At 37.9% G+C, this 19,729-nt stretch overlaps 1 protein-coding gene and 1 long non-coding RNA gene across 2 annotated transcripts in view; both read right to left on the bottom strand.

Moving 5' to 3' along the window:
- LOC149137441 (uncharacterized) overlaps positions 1-12,326 on the bottom strand; it is a 37,247-nt gene extending 24,921 nt beyond the window's left edge. Inside the window, exon 1 of the long non-coding RNA XR_016240837.1 lies at positions 11,976-12,326. This is a non-coding gene — a long non-coding RNA (uncharacterized LOC149137441). The remainder of the gene's footprint in view (positions 1-11,975) is intronic.
- Positions 1-15,475, bottom strand: part of LOC106876872 (RING finger and SPRY domain-containing protein 1) — a 178,257-nt gene extending 162,782 nt beyond the window's left edge. Inside the window, exon 1 of the mRNA XM_089348208.1 lies at positions 15,069-15,475. The gene's annotated coding sequence lies outside the window, so the exon portion shown is untranslated. The remainder of the gene's footprint in view (positions 1-15,068) is intronic.
- Between the last annotated feature and the right edge of the window lie 4,254 nt (positions 15,476-19,729).

The following is a 19,729-nucleotide window of genomic DNA, read 5'->3' as shown; positions in this document are numbered from 1 at the left end:
ACAAGGCCAGCAATTTCAGAGGAGGGGTTAAGTTGATTACATTGACCAAAGTGTGCAAAAGGTACTTATTTATCAATCCTGAAAGGACAAAATGATGTTGGATAACCGACAAGGTGGAGGTGTCCTAGGCCAACAGCTCAAAGATTATTGCTGCCAAACAGAAGATCTATGCGATCAGACAATGGTTGGGCCTCAACTAGCAAGTGAGCTGCAGCTGTGAAGGCAACCCCATCGTCAACCATGCGTGTCGTATTCTTGTACACCACATGGCACCTGGTGTGGAGGTTCAGAGAGGCAGTCTGTTGGTGGTGGTGGGGCCAATGTGGCCAACTGCCTTACTCACTGTCCAAGGCAATTTGTTGAGAGATGTGGAAAGCCGTGACAACGGAATGACAACAAGATCTGCACCAAATTTACAATCTTTGTGCACATAGTAAAAAAGAGAAGGAAGAACAAGACATTTTCCCCCTCCCCTTTCTCTCTATCACTCCTCTCTCTCTCTCTCCCTCCCATTTATGAACTACGGAGAAGAGTCAAGAGTAAAACCAAACCAAGATATCAACAACAATGCTATGGGCCATCATTAATATCTTCATTTAATTTATTCACAGACCTTTCCATACAATAGCTCTGTTATTATTATTATTATTATTATTATCATTTAATATCGTTTTTATATAATGCGAAAATAAATCCAAGAGAAATTCTATAAAAATTGAATTAGCACAAAAATAAAATATAGTTTCTGCCACTGGCAACGATGACCTGCAATTAATATTGATACTCTCTTCTGTATCACAAAATCAATAAATTAAACATCATCTCTACAAAAAAGTGTCTTCTGCTACAGCTTCAAGCCGACCAAGGTCTTGTGAGCGAATTTCGTAGACAGAAACTGTGTGGAAGCCCTTCATATGTATATATATATATATATATCATCATCATCGTTTAACGTCCGTTTTCCATGCTGGCATGGGTTGGATGGTTCAACTGGGGTCTGGGAAGCCAGGAGGCTGCCTCAGGCCCCAATCTGATCTGGCAGAGCTTCTACAGCTGGATGCCCTTCCTAACGCCAACCACTCCAAGAGTGTAGTGGGAGCTTTTTCTTTCAATTAATTTTAAATATAACAAAGAATTTAGTAAAATAACTTAGTTATCATTAAGCTAGTGTAAGGAACATAAATTGTGACTAAGGTTTGGTGGAAGATTTTAATTCAGAACTTTTGAAAACAGAGGCAGTTTCAGCTAGGTTGATATCGAAAGGGTTAATAAAGACATTAAGTTTTTTGTAATGTTTCAAAACTTAATTGAAACAAAGGTAGCTAACTCCGTATTTCCACTGCCCTATTTCTGTTGGCATCCTGGTCGCTAACATGTCATTGTCCATAATCACCATCCTTAATGAAGAGACAATGTCACAAGAGGGCACTCACTCACTGCCAATTGTCCTTGTTACGGATATTACTCAAAAACTAATTAAAATAGACTCAACTAGACTGACAACGACTGATCTATGATCATATAATCATCATGTAATGTCTGTTTTCCATGCTGGCATGGGTTGGACAGTTTGACAGGAGCTGGCAAGTTAGAAGACTGCACCAAATTCTAATGTCCATTTTGGCATGGTTTCTATGACTGGATGCCCTTTCTAATGCCAACCACTTTATAGAGTGTACTGGGTGCTTCTTCATACAGCATATTTTTAATGGCTGATGTGTTAGATGTTAAGTTACTTATTTTAAATGGTTCATTTATTAAATATTAACATTTAAGATTAACACTAAGATACCTCATATTTTTAATGGTTTATGCCTTAAATGTTAAAAGTTACCAATCATTTCAATGGCCTGTGTAGCAAATGTTTCAAAGTTTTCTATTATCTTTAATGGTCCATGTCTCTAAACATTACATCAAATACTCAACTTAAAATATAGGTATAGTACCATTTAATTATATTTCTTGGGTCAGTGGTTGGCTTTAAGACGGTCGTCAGGTGCTAAAAACACTGTCTGGATAATCCAAGAAATCTCAAAGCTAATAATGGATGTTGTTTTAATTATGGCAGATTTATAAAATATAACATGATAATTATAGTGAAAGAGCTTGGAATATATTTTCGACAACAATAATAATAATAATAATAGAAAAAAATCTTAGAGTTCTTTGCAGTATTTTCTTTACACTCAGTTAATGTGTGAATAGCTGTAACGAGCAACTGTGTAATTAGCCAGTTAGACAGGTACTTAACATCAGATTAATTTTCATCTGTCTATTCTCAACCCGACAATCACAGCTTTCATTTACAACAGCCTCGTTTTAAAAAAAACAACAAAAACAAACAAGGTACTGGAATTTCATTGATTTGTTTATCTTTTATCATTTATCTTTTACTTTTCATTGGACTGTGGCCATGCTGGGGCATCCCCTTGAAGGGTTTCAGTCAAATAAATCAATCTAGTTTTTGTCTTTTGGGGTTTTTTTTTTTTTTTAAGTCTGGTACTTTGGTCTCTTTTGCCACACTGCTAAGTTACAGGGATGTAAACAAACAAATACCAATTGTCAAGTGATTGAGAAACAGGCACACTCAATGAGCTTCCTCACAGTTTCCGTCAACCAAATTCACTCACATGGCATTGGTCAAGCTAGGGCTTGAAGACACTTGCAAAGGTGCTGTGCAGTGAGATGGAACCTGAAACCCTGTAGCTAAAAAGCAAGCTTCTTAACCACACAGCCATGTCTGCATCTTTATAGTTTAATTTAATTTTATTCACATCAACTCATTTCTATTTAGCAATTTATTTTACACAAAGAAAAAATAGTCTGTTAAATGGATGTATTTAGGACATTGTCAAGAAGTTTATCTCTAGGAATGCCAGTGTTGATTACATCAACAGGCACAGGAATGGCTGTGGGGCAAGAAGCTTCCTTCCCAAGCACATGGTTCTGGGTTCAGTCCAACTGTGTGGCACCTTGGGCAAGTGTCTTCTACTATAGCCACAGGCTGACTAAAGCCTTGTAGATGAATTTGGTAGATGGAAACTGAAAGAAGCCCATTGTGTGTGTGAGTGTGTGTGTATATGTATGTGTGTGTGTATGTATGTGTGTGTGTGTGTATGTGTTTGTCCCCCTGCCATTGCTTGACAACCGATGTTGGTGTGTTTACGTCCCCGTAACTTAGCGGTTCGGCAAAAGTAACTGATAGAATAATAAGTACTAGGCTTACAAAGAACAAGTCCTTGGGTCGATTTGTTTGACAAAAGGCGGTGCTCCAGCATGGCCGCAGTCAAGTGACAAACAAGTAAAAGAATACAACTAAAATGAATTCATTGCAGTTGAAATACCTGGAAAGCATTCAAGCTGAACGACCTACTGGTATACCCTTCAATGACTTTAATTTGAAACTGTCAACAGGCTGATTGTCACCAGGCTTCCATGCTTGCTTGGTTTGGTAGAATTTGTAGCGGCAGATTCTTTTTTATGGTTGAATGCCCTTCCTGTCACCAACCCTCACTTGTTTCCAAGCAGGGTAATGTCCCACCGTAACTGGACAAGCTTTCATGGAAAATTGGAAGTGAACAGCACTACTTGTATGAGTGATGCTCATAATTGTTGCATAACAGGGAAGATAAGGACACACACACACACACACACACACACACACACACACACACACACACACACAGGCATCAATGGAACAGCCTACTTGTGAAATTAATGTGCAAGTGGCTGAGTACTCCACAGACATGCACACCCTAAACGTAGTTCTCAGAGAGATTCAGCTTTGACACAGAATGTGTCAAAGCTGACCCTTTGAAATACAGGTACAACTCATTTTTGCCAGCAGAGTGAACTGCAGCAATGTGAAATAAAGGGCCTTGCTGAAGGACAAAACATGCCACCAGGAATTGAACTCATAACCTCACGATCATGAGCTGAATACCCTAACCATTAAGCCACACACACACACAAGTTTCTTTCAGTTTCCATTTTTCAAATCCACTCATAAGGTTTTGATTGACCTAGGGCTATAGTGGAAGACACTAGTCCAAGGTGCCGTCTAGTAGGACTGAACCTGGATTCCTGTAGTTGGGAAGGTGTCAGCTTGAGGAAGATTGACAAAGACATAAAAATACATTTCACCACAAGTCTGCTCAATCAGAGATGACTTGGGGTTCAACAACAACAAGAGTCAATAATAGGACACCGGGCAAAGTGCTTAGCAGTATTTCGTCTGCTGTTAGGTTTTGAGTTTGAATTCAGGGTCGATAAAATTAGTACCAGTTATGTACTGGGTTGATGTAATTGACTTAATCCCTTCCCTCAAAATTTGAGGCCTTGTGCTTCCAGTAGAAAGGAGTTATTATAGTTGAAAAAGTGTGACACACAGACATTTACATTTATTATATTAGACATGTTTAATTTTGGGGAAACTATATTTCAATTAAAGTGTATTTTATATGTGTATATATTAAAGAAAGCAAAAAAATATAACAAAAATGATAGTGTTCAGTATGTTGGCAACAGGATTTTGTCAAAGAGACATGGTTAAACAAAGTTGTACATCATCTTCCTCTTTCTCTCACGTATCCACTCTTTTTCTCTCATTACTCCCACTGCCACCATCAACACTACTTTTAATAAAACATCAACTCTCCCTAAATTTCTGTCTCTTTCTCTCTCCCAGTCTTCACCACCGCCCTCATTGTCTCTTTGCCTATTACACTCACTCCCATCATGAGGAATAGTAGGAGTGTCCTTGAGAGGGAATCCAAGTGTGACACACTGACACTAGTTTTTGAATCTATTATTTATATATATATATATATATATATATATATATATATATATATATATATATATTACATGCCACATGTCCATTGTACACAGCAACACCACCATATGATCAACAGCCCAACAACTTGTTCCCACAGACATTGAACCTGTTGTAGTGTGTGTGTGTGTAATCATTATACATTAAATAATGTTTGTATGAGATAATATCTGGATTAATAAAAAAAAACAGGATGGTTATAGCTGTATGTTTTTTATCAAGCCTGCTCACTGAGAATTGACCTGGGGCTAAACAACAATAGCAGTGTGATCATCTTATTCTTTGTATGTTTATTTTTTGTTTTTTTAATGTGCAATAAAACCTAAAGGCGAGATTTGAACATGATGTTATTCCTTTGACCAAATATCTGTGACATTCCTACCGAAACGTGTTGTCCCTTATTCTTTCTGGTTTTCTCATGTAGGTATGGAATCTATACAAATACATTTCTGTGATCAATCCTAGCATCATTATCAATTGATTATTGACTTATGATGTTTTATTTGCCTTAAATCAACATGATTGGAAATTAATAGCAATCTCCTTTCCTATAGATCTAGAAAGGGCAATCAGTCAGTCATAGCAAAAAAAAAATCCTGTAAAAATCTAAAGAAATATAATCATCGTTTAACGTCTGCTTTCCATGCTGGCATGGGTTGGACAGTTTGACTGAGGACTGGCAAGCCAGAAGGCTGCACCAGGCTCCAATCTGATCTGGCAAAGTTTCTACAGCTGGATGCCCTTCCTAATACCAACCACTCCGAGAGTGTAGTGGGTACTTTTTACATGCTACTGGCACGAGGGCCAGTCAGACGGTACTGGCAACGACCACGCTCAAAAGGTGTTTTTTACATGCCACCTGCACGGAGGCAGTCTGGCAGCACTAGCAACAACCAAAAATAAAAAACATTCTAGGGGCAGGCATGGCTGTGTAGTAAGAAGTTTACTTTCATTCCTATCTTGGCACCTTGGGCAAGAGTCTTCTACTATAACCTTGGCCAACGAAAGCCTTGTAAGTGGATGGTAGATGGAAACTGAAAGTATGTATCCCCCACCCCCACTGGACAATTGGTCTTGTGTTTATGTTGTGATGAGAGTCACGATGTCCCCTTATGAGCAATTATAAACAGCAGTGGTCAGAGTGAAGTTTGTGTGTTAGTTCGAGTCGGATTTGCAGTGAAGTTGGAAGGTGTTGGTTGGTTGTTGGTTCCTTTGGAAAATTGATTGTTGGTTCGTTAAGAGATTGTTGGATCGTTACGTTGTTATTACGGCTGCATCGTTATCTTGTTTACTGTTACAACACTGGTACAGTGTATCTAAACCTTTCGTTACAATACCGTGGTGGTACCATGACACTGGAGACGGAGGACACAACAGTTTACGAACCCCATAACTTAGCAGTTCAGCAAAAGAGACCAATAGAATAAGTATCAGGCTTAAAAATACTAAGTAGCAGGGCTGATTCATTCGACTAAAAATTCTTCGTGGTAGTGCTCTAGCATGGCCACAGTCTAATAACTGAAATAAGTAAAATATAAAAGGTTTGTTGAAAGAAAGAGGTGAGAAGATAAATGATAGCAACAAATTCTAAGGAGAGCTGAAGAAACCCCCTATTCCCTGGGAAAGTGTTTCAGCCTTTGACTCCTTATACAGGGTGTTCAAAAAGTCTCTCTGCAGTAAAGTATGTCATGGTTTTTGGGCGATTCTTGTACACTGATCCTTTACTTGCTCCCCAGAAAAAAAAAGAAAAAAAGTCTGGTGGTGTTAAATCAGGTGATCTCTGTGGCCAAAGTCCCTTCAAAATATTCTATTCACTGAAAAACTCTTGAAGTAGTGCCATGGTGATGCACAGGATGAAAAAAAAATTCACTGCTGAGAGACGTTTTGAACATCCTGAACTTTAAAGGGTCTGAAGATAGGATTAGAATTTAGTGAAGATTTTCAGGTTCAAAAAATTTAGAATGTTTGTATGAGTGTACAACAATTCTAAGGTTGAAAGTAAAGGTAAAGGGACAATTTTTATGCTCTCTTTTAACCCTTTTGTCACCATATTTCTGTTGCGATGCCTTTGTTTCAATCGATTTGGTGTCGGGTTCATGAATTAACATGAAATTTTGAGGAAGGTTTTAATCTAGATTACTTTAATCTCTTTGTAACCATACTTCTGTTGCATCAATTCACGTGATTTTGATCACATGATCGACCAGACTATCAGATGTTATACATCACTGGTCACAATGCACTTTGCATCGTCTTAGCTTTTGAATCGTGCCACCCCACTGGCTGGGCAAGCAAGCGAACATTTTTCCCTGATCGGAAGGTTAGTCCATTGCAGGGGGACCCCTTTACAGCTGAGTGGACTGAAGCAGAGTGAAATGAAGTGTTTTGCTCAAGAACACAAAATGCAACTCGTCGGGAAATCAAAACCACAATCTCACAATCGATAGTGCAACACACCTGAAACCACTAAGCCATGCAGCACCTGCCCTTGTTTCAGTTAATTTTGAAAATAATGAAGAATTTAGTAAAATAACTGTCATTAATAAGATGGTGTTTGAAATAAATTACCACGATGCTTTGATGGACAGCATTAGTTTAAATGACTAAGACATAGAACCAGGGACATTCTTAGATGGGTTAGCATCAAAAGAATTAAGACTTACCAGATTATTAACATTATGTAGACAATATGGCCTCACACAGAAATATTTCTAATGAGAGGGATGGACAGTGTCACAAGAGGGTGGGGTACAAAACTTGGTATTTACTTTTAAGTGGGGTACGAAAAGGGACTACAAGATAGTGGGATACCAAAAGGAACTACCCCAGTCTATTTCCGATTGAACAGACTAGAAAGATTTAACCATGAGCAGACTGAGTGTCAAGGAATTTATAAGGCCTCTGTCAGTCAAGGTCAATCATGTCTCTGCACACATCTGTGTAAACCTGGGCGAGGTTTTTTTTTTGGGGGGGGGGGCAGAGAGGACTAGCAGATAAGCATGGATGTAAATCTGCCATTTCATGCTATTGATGTTTATCCAAAGCTTCCAACTTGAACCAATACACCTTGGCACCAGTGTTATCAAGACCATTACTGTCGGGACAAAAAAAACCTGGAATATATATCACAAGACAACTTGTCCCAATCCTCAATTCCACCAAATCACTAATTTGTGCTATTTTTTTTATTGACACCTCACAAAAGGTAAAGTTGACCTTGGAGAAAAAAAAAGCAAGTTGATTGGTGATATGCTGTGCTAAAGAAGACCCATCCATCAAAGTCTAATGGAGGCCATAAAAGCATGTTGTTTATGTCTATATTCCACCACCACCATCTCAGACACACACACACACAAACTGTCTTACAAATCTCTACTCCAACCCTCCCCACCTCTACCAACAATCATTGCTTCCTGTATCCCACAATCCTCCATCACTGGCTTCCCCCTTCTTGAACCGACCTCCAACACAATCGGTCCCTGATGAATACTCCCCCTACAACATATCTTCCTCACACCCCCACACCCTCCCTCCCCCCGTGTATGTTCACTGCATTCCCCTCCCCACCATCTCCCACCCAATCCTCTTTTCCCATTTCATTTATATGCACTTCACTGTAACTCAAGTGTATGCCTTGTCACATTTCCTTCTCTCTCTCTCTCTCTCTCTTTCCAACTGGCACAGCCATGTATGCCCCCCCCCCACTTTACGACAAGATATCTATTTCTGTTCCCCTATTCATACTCTCACTTCTCCTCACCTGCCACAAGGCCACCACCTTCCTCAACACTGCTCTGCACCTTGTCTTACATGTTACTCTGTGACCTCACTGCTGCTGGCACCATGTGAAAATCACTCAGCCCCACCCCACCACAGTTCAGTGGTTTGACATTCGGAGGAGCTCCCCAGCTTACCAGTCTTCAGGCAAACCATTCAACCCATGCCAGCATGGAAAATGGACGTTAAATGATGATGATGAGGAGGAGGAAGATACAGGTATGGATACCATGCCGAAGCAGACAATAGAACTTGCTACAGTCTTCTGACTAACCAACTCATATTAAATTGTCGAACCCTTAGGAGGTGTTCTATATTTAAGAGATGAGGAATTATGTACATTATCATCATCGTTTAATGTCCGCTTTCCATGCTAGCATAGGTTGGACGATTTGACTGAGGACTGGCGAACCAAATGGTTGCACCAGGCTCCAATCTGATCTGGCAGAGTTTCTACAGCTGGATGCCCTTCTTGATGGATATTTGTCCTCATCTTGTTTGTTGCTCATGGGCATATGGCATAGTGGTTAAGAACGCAAGCTACTAACCCCAAGATTCCAAGTTCGATTCCAGGCAGTGACCTGAATAATAATAATAAATACCTTAGGAATGAGAACCCAGGTTCGAAATTTCTCCAAGACACCTGATGAAGGCTGGAGGGTATATCAGCCGAAGCATTGTGTTAACAACAAATAAGATGAGGACAAATATCCGTCAAATGTAAATAATGTCCATGGGAGGAGGACATTAAATGATGATTAGGGACCACATTAACTCCTGTATCCTCCCCCTTTTAACACAGGTGTAATTTAAGAGTGACTTGAATGCTATTTCTAGTGGATGCAGCAACCATATATAGACTCTCTCATTGAGTCATGAGATTAAAATGATGGGCAGACATCGTGTGAATTAAGTAGTGAGGGTGTTACACTGGGGTTACCCAAACACAGCAACTGATCTTTGGGAGAGGGGGTTCTTTAAAGTTTGTTCTGTTATAAGCATTCCATTGAAACCATTTCCCTCATATCTTTCCTGTAGCTATTCAGACTGAACATTAACCACATCAATCTCACCAGTCTGGGACAACCTGTAAATGTGATAAGCACTGCCTCCTCTTCTCCCCGGACTAACTAATCAAAAAGTGAGTTTAATTGCTGCTCCCTTATCATTAAGACAAGGACTAGATCTCAGACATATCAGTTATGTTCTAATGAATGGTGTCTATGTTCTGACAGTGTTCTTTTTTTGAGGCTAGCCCTGGTTTTAGAACAGGTGCACTACTTTCTTGCGTGTCATTTCATCATCATCATTTAATATCGGTTTTCCATATAGGGATGGAGTGAGCAGTTTGACAGGAGTTAGTAAGGCCAGGAGCCGCACCAGGTTCCACTATGGTTTCTAAAGCTGGATGCCCTTCCTAACACTAACCCCTTTACAGAGTGTATTGGGTGCTTTTTACATGGAACCAGCACCAGTGCTCTTTTACATGGCACCAGTGAAATGGAAACAAAAAAACCCACATTCCTCATCTTTATGATGAGGAATTTGTAGAAATTGTTTGACCTGCTATTTGACAGACCTAAACTCTAGAATCCACTTGAGAGTATTTAAAGAGCAAAAATAATGGTCAGTGAAAAGCACTGAAGCATAACAGAAGGCCATAATGTAAAAGAATGTGCAACCTCATTGCTAAATGAATTTACTGCTTTGCTGGTAATATATTCATGATAAGGGAGATCATTATCATTTGATATCAGTTTTCCATGCTGGCATGGGTTGGATGGTTTGACAGGAGCTGGCAAAGCTGTTGAGCTGCACCAGGCTCCAGTTATCTGCTTTGGCATGAATGACTTTACGACAAGAAAGTTTTAGAGAATTGGAGTAAAAGTTGAATGACTGTTTACAGGAATTGATGGTTTGCTGAACTGCTCAGTCAAAAGTGCAATCAGATTCCATTGTTAACATTCAAAAGAAGATCTTGGGGAAAAAAAAAGTACTGGGGTTGATTAATTTGACTAATAATTCTTCAAGGCAGTGCCCCAGCATGGCTGCAGTCTAATGACCAAAACAAGTGAACGATAAAAGACAAACTATCCAAGTTAAAAAGAAGGCATTTAAAATAAAGATTAGCTTGTTAAGATCGTGTTGTATAGCCAGTTGGAGACGATGCCTCCTGGGGCTAAATTACAGCAACATTCGTCCTAAACCAGGACTGCCATGTTATGTTGGCAAATAATCCTTACTCCATTAGTTTAGATGTTTGAAAATGATAATACAGGGAGGGTTTGAATGATATCAAGTGAAGTGTGACCAATTCAGCAAACGACTTGTAGGTGCAGGAGTGGCTGTGCAGTTAAGAAGTTTGCTTCTCAACCACACAGATCTGGGTTCAGTTCCACTATGTGGTTCCTGGGGCAAAGTGTCTACTATAGCTACAGACCAGCCAAAGCCTTGCAAGTCAAACTGGTAGATGGAAACTGAAAGAAGACCGTCGTGTGTGTGTGTGTGCATGCGCATCACTGTCATACAAGCGGTGCCTTTCGTTTCCAATATTCTGCAAAAACATGTCCTGCCACGAGGAAACATTACCTTGCTTGGAAACGGGTGGAGGGTGGCAACAGGAAGAGCATCTGGCTGTGGAAAATCCGTCTCTGACTGTCCAACTCATGCAACCACGGAAAGTGAAAAATTAAACTGATATTTCAAGTGAATCGTGTTTAAATTTGATCTTACCTGATCCTAGCTTTGAAATAGCAATCCATACCTCATGGGGAAGAAAACGGTACAAAAAAAAAAAAAAAAAAGGGAAGAAAGGCTGGAAATTTTGGAATTTTACTATCACCTGTCTCCAAACGGTGATCGATGGTCTTTCGGAATAGCTATCACTAACTACATCATGGTCAAGGAAAAGTGGGGGAAAATTTGGGCAGTTGTTTCCTTGTGAAAGAATTTTTTTGTTTGTTAAAAAAAGGGTTAATGTTTTTACATTTTGATACCCAAATTCTGTTCCCTTTTCGAGTAAACTTATACAATTACCCACAGAAAGAATAGTAAAAAAAAACAAAACTAAAATACCCCATCCCCCATCACCACTCAATTCTGTCTCCTTTTCTTTCTCCCAGGGGTGGTGATAGCTATTCCAAGACTCCGTCTACTCTATTGGAACTCACCGAGAGTTCTATAACCATGGTTTCATTGTTGGTTTTTGTTTTTGTTCAACAAAACCAAGCGTGACAAATAGATCAATAAATAAACCGTTCTAGAAGTGAATTTATTGCCAAAGTTTAAGAAAGAATTGAAAAAAATAGGAAAATAAGTCGAGAGACAAGGAGAGAAGCAATAGAACAGATAGGAGAGGACTTACCGTTTGGTCAAACGTCCCAAGTCGGTGTCTTCCTTCGTGAAAACTAATTCAATTATGTCTAAAAGTTGGTGACTTCCTGTCTGAAATAGCGGGGTGGGGGATCTTCGTCGTTTAAACGAAGAGGATTCACTTCTTTGGTGTTCGGTCAACTGAATGAATTGTGTCCGAGTATTCCACAGACGTCTGTCACCCTTAATGTAGTGATGAGGAAGAATAAGCATGACAGTATGTGGCAAAGCTGTACCGTTCACACAATTCCACTCAGAAGGTATGGATTGACTCGAGGCTATAGAAAAGGCTATACAGTTGACCAGGACGTCTAGCAGTGGGATCGAACTCGGGATTTCGTAGTTGCGAAACGAACTTAACCATTACTGTGCCTACACGCGCACCCGCGCGCGTTAAGTTGATGTCTTCCGACTTGAAAATCCAAGGCAAACCATTCTAACCGAGATTGCCCATACAATACACACAACTTGTCTATGAAGCAACAATGGAGCCTTTACGTTGTCGCTCGACCTGCTAGATGTAGCGACCAAATCTCCCTCAAATTGCACTCGAGTGTTTTCAAAGAAAAAAAAAATGAGATCGGATACATTGAATGATGTGGCCCTAGATATCCTTAAAACAGGATGGTCATAGCTGGAATACCCTTAAATAACAGGTCTACTTAAGCAAATCTAATGTGGAGTCAACAATATAAATTGTATTGAAGACACGTATCCTTTATAACAGCAATATTTAATATGCGATATTCATTTGGCAATATTATATATTCACGTTATTTTTATAGCTGTAGGACTTGGCTTCAACATAAATAAATCAGTTATTTTTGAGAAGCAACAACTTTATTATAAGGAAAAACAAATAGACGTCTTAATTTTCACAACAATACAAACAATTTGTAGGTGAAGAAGGCAATTTAAGCTCAAAGGCATCGACATTAAACCGAGAATGTAAATACTACGGCAGCAGGTTTTATTATTGAAGACAGCAATTATCATTGCCACGAGCGAGGGCATTTCTCAAGAGAAGAAGTAATTGACTATTCAAGTTGAATTATTTAGCGCTTAAATTATAACGTGTGTTCTGGAAATTCTACCTTAAAACCCCCTACAAGTCATGTCACGAGACGACAGCATGTAATATTCTTTCGAAGGCAAAAGAACTAACACTATTCCACAAATACTAGGTCTTTTAGTCTTTTACATGTACGACTCTATAATAATTCCCTTTCATATTCTTCTCCCCACACCAAGGCCTTTCTGTGGTGGGGGTACAAAGTACGTCACAATACACACACACCCCTTTAATAGTAAAGTCGGATAATAAAGCTGTTTTCTAGTATTGATATGTTATCAATATGTTATAGTATTTATTGATAGTCGTAGAAAAGGAGGGGGAAAAGGGACAGTAAATAGCTGGTTGCTGTATCGCCAAGTGATATCCTAACCAGAGTTGCTCGGTAGAATATTAAAACGTTCATCTCACGTGGAGCTGAAAATGTATGAAGAGAGACAAGCGACAGGTTTTGATATATCTACACACACACGAGAAAAGTCCGAGACGAAGACAATCAATCAAACACACGTATATATATATAAATATATATATATAGCGGTGATAGTAGTAGTAGTAATAGGTATAACTGCCTATTTAAGTCAAGAAGACGACATACCCCGACCACCACTGTCAAGTAAATGCAACTTAATATTTACTATCATGATGGTTATGATGGAAACGTGTCGTGGCATTTGCGTATTTTCAGTAGGAATTCTTTCGTTACAGAAAGACGCCAAGACATACATACATATATATATATATATACATACATATATATATACATACATATATATATAAACAATCGCTTATTTTGCAATCGATAACACAGACAAAATACTTGTTATTCAGTATAAAATAACACACATATATATATATACAAATTATAATTCGACTTCCTCTTTTCCAATGCATGATTCGACTTCTCGTTCTTTCCATATATATATATATATATATATATATATATATATATATATCCCGTAGTTTAAGCTGCAGATTATACCTACCTACATACATATGTGTATTGTGCTTCATATATTTGTATGTGTGTGTGCACATATTCACACAGATGCATACACACCTTACACATATGTGGCGTAAGCTTTGGATATATAAAAAGAAAACCAGCTGGACTTAGCTGGACGGAAATTTTTGTCTGTTATTTCATGGTTTGTCGATTTTCGAATTTCAGTTTCACATAGGAGAGATGTGAGAAGAGAAAGACCAGTGGCCCTCCTTAGTCACATTCTACCGGACATTCGAAGCAGCTGACTAAATGACGGAGGATAGGACTAACAAATCGAACAGATTTGTTTTAAACCAAAGAAACTAGAATTCCTTCGAGTTTACAGACAACAAACTTCGTTACATTGGAAATTATTCGAAGCGGTTTTATAACAAGCCATTTCCAGAACCGAGTTGTACCGGCATGTCTTGCAGGAGAACTGAAATTCGAAACTGAAACAACGAAGCAAATATCTAAATACACCACAACTGTCCATTTCTAGAATTCGTTTTTTTACGCATAACGAAAGAATTAGGAAATAAAAAACACAAGAACAGTTTTATAACCATTTCTTTGTGTACCTCTCTACATATTTTCATTAAGCTGTCATATAAATGAGGTTTCTTGAAAATTTAATTCGAATGAATTAAAAAAATATTCTGCTTTTGGAAAAGTTGAGAATTTAAAGAAACTCCCTTAAAGTTTACCTCAAAGCATCGAATATAGTCACAGTTCCTGGTTATCATTTGGTAAATGATTGCATGATGTTATAATAAATAATAATTAATAATAATAATAATATATTACACAATCAATAGTTACGGAAGATACGAGATGCCAACAGCGATATTAACTCGAATAATAAAGATAATTATGTTAAAGAATAGCGCCGAATTGCAACCAGAACAGCGTGAATGAAAATAAAACATGCAATTTAGAATTACATTATTTAATAAGAAAAAACGAGAAAAATATGGAATTTTTATCATTTTTTTTCTTCTTTGAATCAAAGTAAAAGCGATGCTCACCTTTATCTTCGTTACTTTCGGGTAGATCACAGATACCAGCAGGGTAACATCCAATGATTAGTAAAAGATAATGGTAAGGGTGAATTTCCGAGTGTGTAAAGCGATGGATATAATAACGTTTAGTGGCAGTCAAGAGACGGGGGACTGGATTATATTGTTGTCCATGTCAACATACCGCTACTGAGGTGTCTCTCTCTCGCTGGCTCATTCCACAGGCAAATAATAGGACTCACGGATATAAAGCACACTTTACTGAACTCACTGTGAAAAACAATATCTAACAGATGACTACAATGCAATTACGGTGTAGAACGTTGGCACATTATTAAGGATGTATTCCTGGAAAGACCGGTACAACTGCTGCACTTTAAAACAGCCCTGGAAGCTGCCATATTTAATGTTTACATGGTGGATTATGGGTAAACAGCTGCAACACTAGTTTACCAGCAAACCTTCTCCCCCTCTCTACTATCTTTATAGTTTTCTTTTTCTCCCTCTTTCCTTACTTTCTCTCTATCTATTTTGACAATTCCCACCCTCTGCTTCACTATTCACTTTTCTCACTTTCCCTCTTCCTCTATCCCTCTGTTTCTCCCTCTTATTCTTTTTCTCTCCTCTTTCCTGCTGACATCTCTCTCTTTCTCTTCCCCTTTCTTCCCTCGTTGTTTTCTTATATTATCTCTCCCTCTCTCCTCTCTCACAGTATATTTTCCATCCTTTCTCGTTCTGTCACCTTATTATTTCCCTTAGTCTTTCTCTTTCTGTCACGTCATCTCTCCTCTTTGTCTCACTCTATTTCTCGCTCTCGACTCGTATTCATTATTTCATACTATCTCTCTCTTTCTTCCCCCCTTGTTCTGTCACATTATCTATTATACTCTCCCTCTCCTTACTCCCTTGTTTTAGCATATCATCTCTCTTTCCTCTTCCCTCTCTGCCTTTCTATCTCTCTTTCTTCTTCCCTCGCTGCCTTTCTATCTCTCTTTCCTCCTCTCTCTGCCCTTCACACTTCTCAACACAACTCCGCCAAGTTTTCAAGTCAGCCACTGGCTGGTCTCGAGGCGATGACACATCGAATTAACAATAGATTAAGAGAAACACTTGTATAGTTTTCTATTCTATGTATTCCCGAACATTATTAATAAAGCAGTGACATCTTATTATTCAATCTATTATGGAAAAAGAAAACAAATCCAGTTCGATTATTCCTCATAGAATTGATATTTCTAATGAATGAACTCGCCAATCTATTCAGTTTTAAACTTCAAACTTTTTCGGCCTCTTCCGTTTACTCAAGGAATGTTTGACTATCAAACTTGTGTAGTGATCCTGTTCGGTTAGAATTTATTTCTACTAATGACTTCATTTGGAAACAAATTTATCGTTTTTATTGTCACACTAACTCATTCTTTAAGAACTACGAACAAACAAATCTTATGTAAGTCTTTGAGAATTCTTCGAGAAATGATTCTCTTTAAATAACAATTAATAAATGTTGTGCATGATAACGAATAACTGAACTTTTCAAAAGTGGACTTCGTTACGAAGAATATGATAAATGACCCTAATAAGAAGACTGGTAAAAACGGAAACTAATAACGTAGAAAGAAAAAAAATAACATTAAAAGATATCAAGTCGTTTCGTTTATTCCATCAGAACAGACTTCTGAGCTACTTTTCTTGCTTTAAATATCTTTCCAGCTTTCATCTCATGTATTGTTAGCATTCAGGGAGTTGTTTGCGACGACTAAAAGTTATCCTATGAATTCTAATATATATATATATATATATATATATATATATATATATATATATATATATATATATATATAAATATAGAATGTGTGTAACATAATAATGTCCCATATTATTTCGTCCTGGATTGTGTCATGAAAGTGAATGCCATATCAGTTAAGATACCACACCTAGGAATTAGTTAAAACGACTGCAAATTTATATGTATATGACATGACAAATACAACGATCCACTTTTAAGAATCTTCTCTTTACTATGCTCTACTACAAGTACAGACAACCTTTTTTGAGAAGTAGACCGCATTAGATATGGCTTATTAACAAGCAGGCCACAATACTAAAACAAATTCAAGGTAATTTTTCATTAGACGTGCCAGTCGCAAACTCCTGCAGGCCACATGTTATCCGTGACGACTCAACTATGATATGTCCATTTTTCTTAAAGACGTATTTTGATAATTCCCCCTTTTTCTCAATTAACATGATTGTGCTAACATTTCTAATAAATCATAATAAAAAAATATTACAGGTTATATTTATAACATAATTTCTCAGAAACAACTGTTGCTATGAACAAATATATATATTTTTCATTTCTAAAGAAATCACTGCTTTCACCTGTTGACTTTGAAGATGAGATCTACTTCAATTTGCAGTGTCTTACTGTGTCTAAAAATTTCAATCAACTGAACTTATTCGAATTATCTCCCTTTTTTCTTCAACAACTGTTTATTTCAATAATCACAATCAACATTTTCCACCTCACTCTATTACTATATACTCTTAAGTTATATGAATATATGAGGCTGTCATATTTTACTATCTTAGGCTCTTCAACAGATTAAATTCTTGCCATCAGAAAATAATCACATGCTATCTTGCACCTACGAGAGGGCCTCAATGTGGCTGTTCTCCCTGCTAGAAATAGCAGCCAAATTTCCCTCAAGCATCACAATCCACTTCTTTTAAAATCAACTGGAAATATTAGATATTGTGACTCAGAATGCAACCTGAAAAAAAAAAAATCAAAAAACAAAAGAGGTGAGATGATCATGGTTGGACTGTCTTTCATCATAAGTTCACTCAGTCAGGACTGATGTAGAGGTCCAAAAAAATTACATCAAGATTCAAGATATGATCTTACTGCAGAGCAATGCTTATTGTAACCTTCATGTGTCCACAACCTTTAACAAACAGTTTCAGGTACATTTGACAGTTAAAGATAAACTGAAAGATTTTTTTGTAAGTTTTACAACAACAACAAAAAACTACGGAAGAGGAAACAATTACCTCAACTGTCCTTGTAAATGTGTACGCAGATTATTATCAGCTTGTTTTTCTCTCTTATTCACTGGACCATGAAAAAGACTCTTCAAAATAGGAAGAGAAACCTGTTATGGCATTTAAGTATGACAAAGTAAGCACAATAAATAACTGTTTTAAGTGCACACAATGAAATTTTATAATTCATGTCCCCATTACAGCTTATCACTCATGTATATCTCAATGCTTGGATTCCTCAGGTACGTACTTGAGGGGGTGGGGTGGGGGAGCTGTTGAAACGAAGGGGCAAGGTTGTTATAATTTAGCAGGGGGAAATAACAAAAACTGTTACATTGGTTTCAAATTTTGAAACAAGGCCAGCAAATTCAGGGGAAGGGGAAAGTTAATTACATCGACCCCCATCCCTTCCCCGGGGCTCAACTGATACTTATTTTATTGACCCCAAGAGGATGAAAACTAAAGTCAGCCCACAACAGAATTTGAATGTAAAATGTAAAGACAGATGAGATGCTTCTAAGCATTATTTTTTTCTGGTGCCGTAACAAATCTGCCAGGCCACCATCTTAATAATAATAATAATAATAATATCAAAACCACAGATTTGCTGGTCAGTTGTTTGACCTTAACCAGTTGAGCATGTCCCTTGGTGGCTGATGATATGTGCATCTCTGATCAAGAGCAGAAGTAGTGGGGGAGCATCATAGCCATGTGTTGAGAGGAATTCTTTGGGGTTTGGATAATTCACCTTTGGAAACACAGATGTTTTGTTCATCATCCTTAAACAACCCTTATTCAGAAATAAGGCAGCTCAAGGGTCACCGTTTTAACACGGTTGTCGAGATCCAGAGTGAATCACAAAATGGCTTCAGCTCGTTTACGGAAAATGATTTCCAGGCCAGATTCCAAACCTGGCAGGAACATTAGGACCAGTGTATTGCTGTGCAAGGTGACTGTTTCGAAGGAGATGATGTTAAAACTTTGATAAATAAGTTATTTTGTAGTAAAGATTGTTTGCCAACATAACATGGCAGTCCTGGTTTAGGACTAATGTTGCTGTAATTTAGCCCCAGGAGACAGTCTCCAGCTGGCTATATGACATGATCTGTGTCCTTATACTTTCGACACAGATTGTGTCGTATAGCCAGCTGGAGACAATGTCTCCTGGGGCTAAATTACAGCAACATTCATCCTAAACCGGGACTGCCATGTTATGTTGGCAAACAATCTTTACTACAAAGTACTGTTGCTGAATATCTCTCGTTGTGAGATTTAAAAATAGTAATTTTCTAAGTTATGTTGTATTAAACATAACTAATCTGGGAACTTTTTGATATCACCTTGTAACTATCTTTCTTGGAAACAGGTGAGAACTGGCAGCAAAAAAATGTCTTTCTGTGCATTTTATGCAGAATTTTCTGTTTCTATCAAATTTCATGTTTTTAGGTCCTAATTCTATCCAGTTTTGAGAATGAAGCAGTTTATTTTTATTTTCCCTGTGGATTTTAAAATTCAAATTTTTTTCTCATATCTCTAAAGTCAACCAGTAATTCATTAGGGAGGAGAGGGAGCAGAGAAGTTGAGTCAATTGACTTATTCACTAATCTTTTGAAAACTGATCTTGT

Source organism: Octopus bimaculoides, chromosome 1, assembly GCF_046866305.1.
Source record: "Octopus bimaculoides isolate indiv1 chromosome 1, ASM4686630v1, whole genome shotgun sequence".
Lineage (NCBI taxonomy): Eukaryota > Metazoa > Mollusca > Cephalopoda > Octopoda > Octopodidae > Octopus > Octopus bimaculoides.
This window is presented reverse-complemented; position numbering and strand designations above follow the sequence as displayed.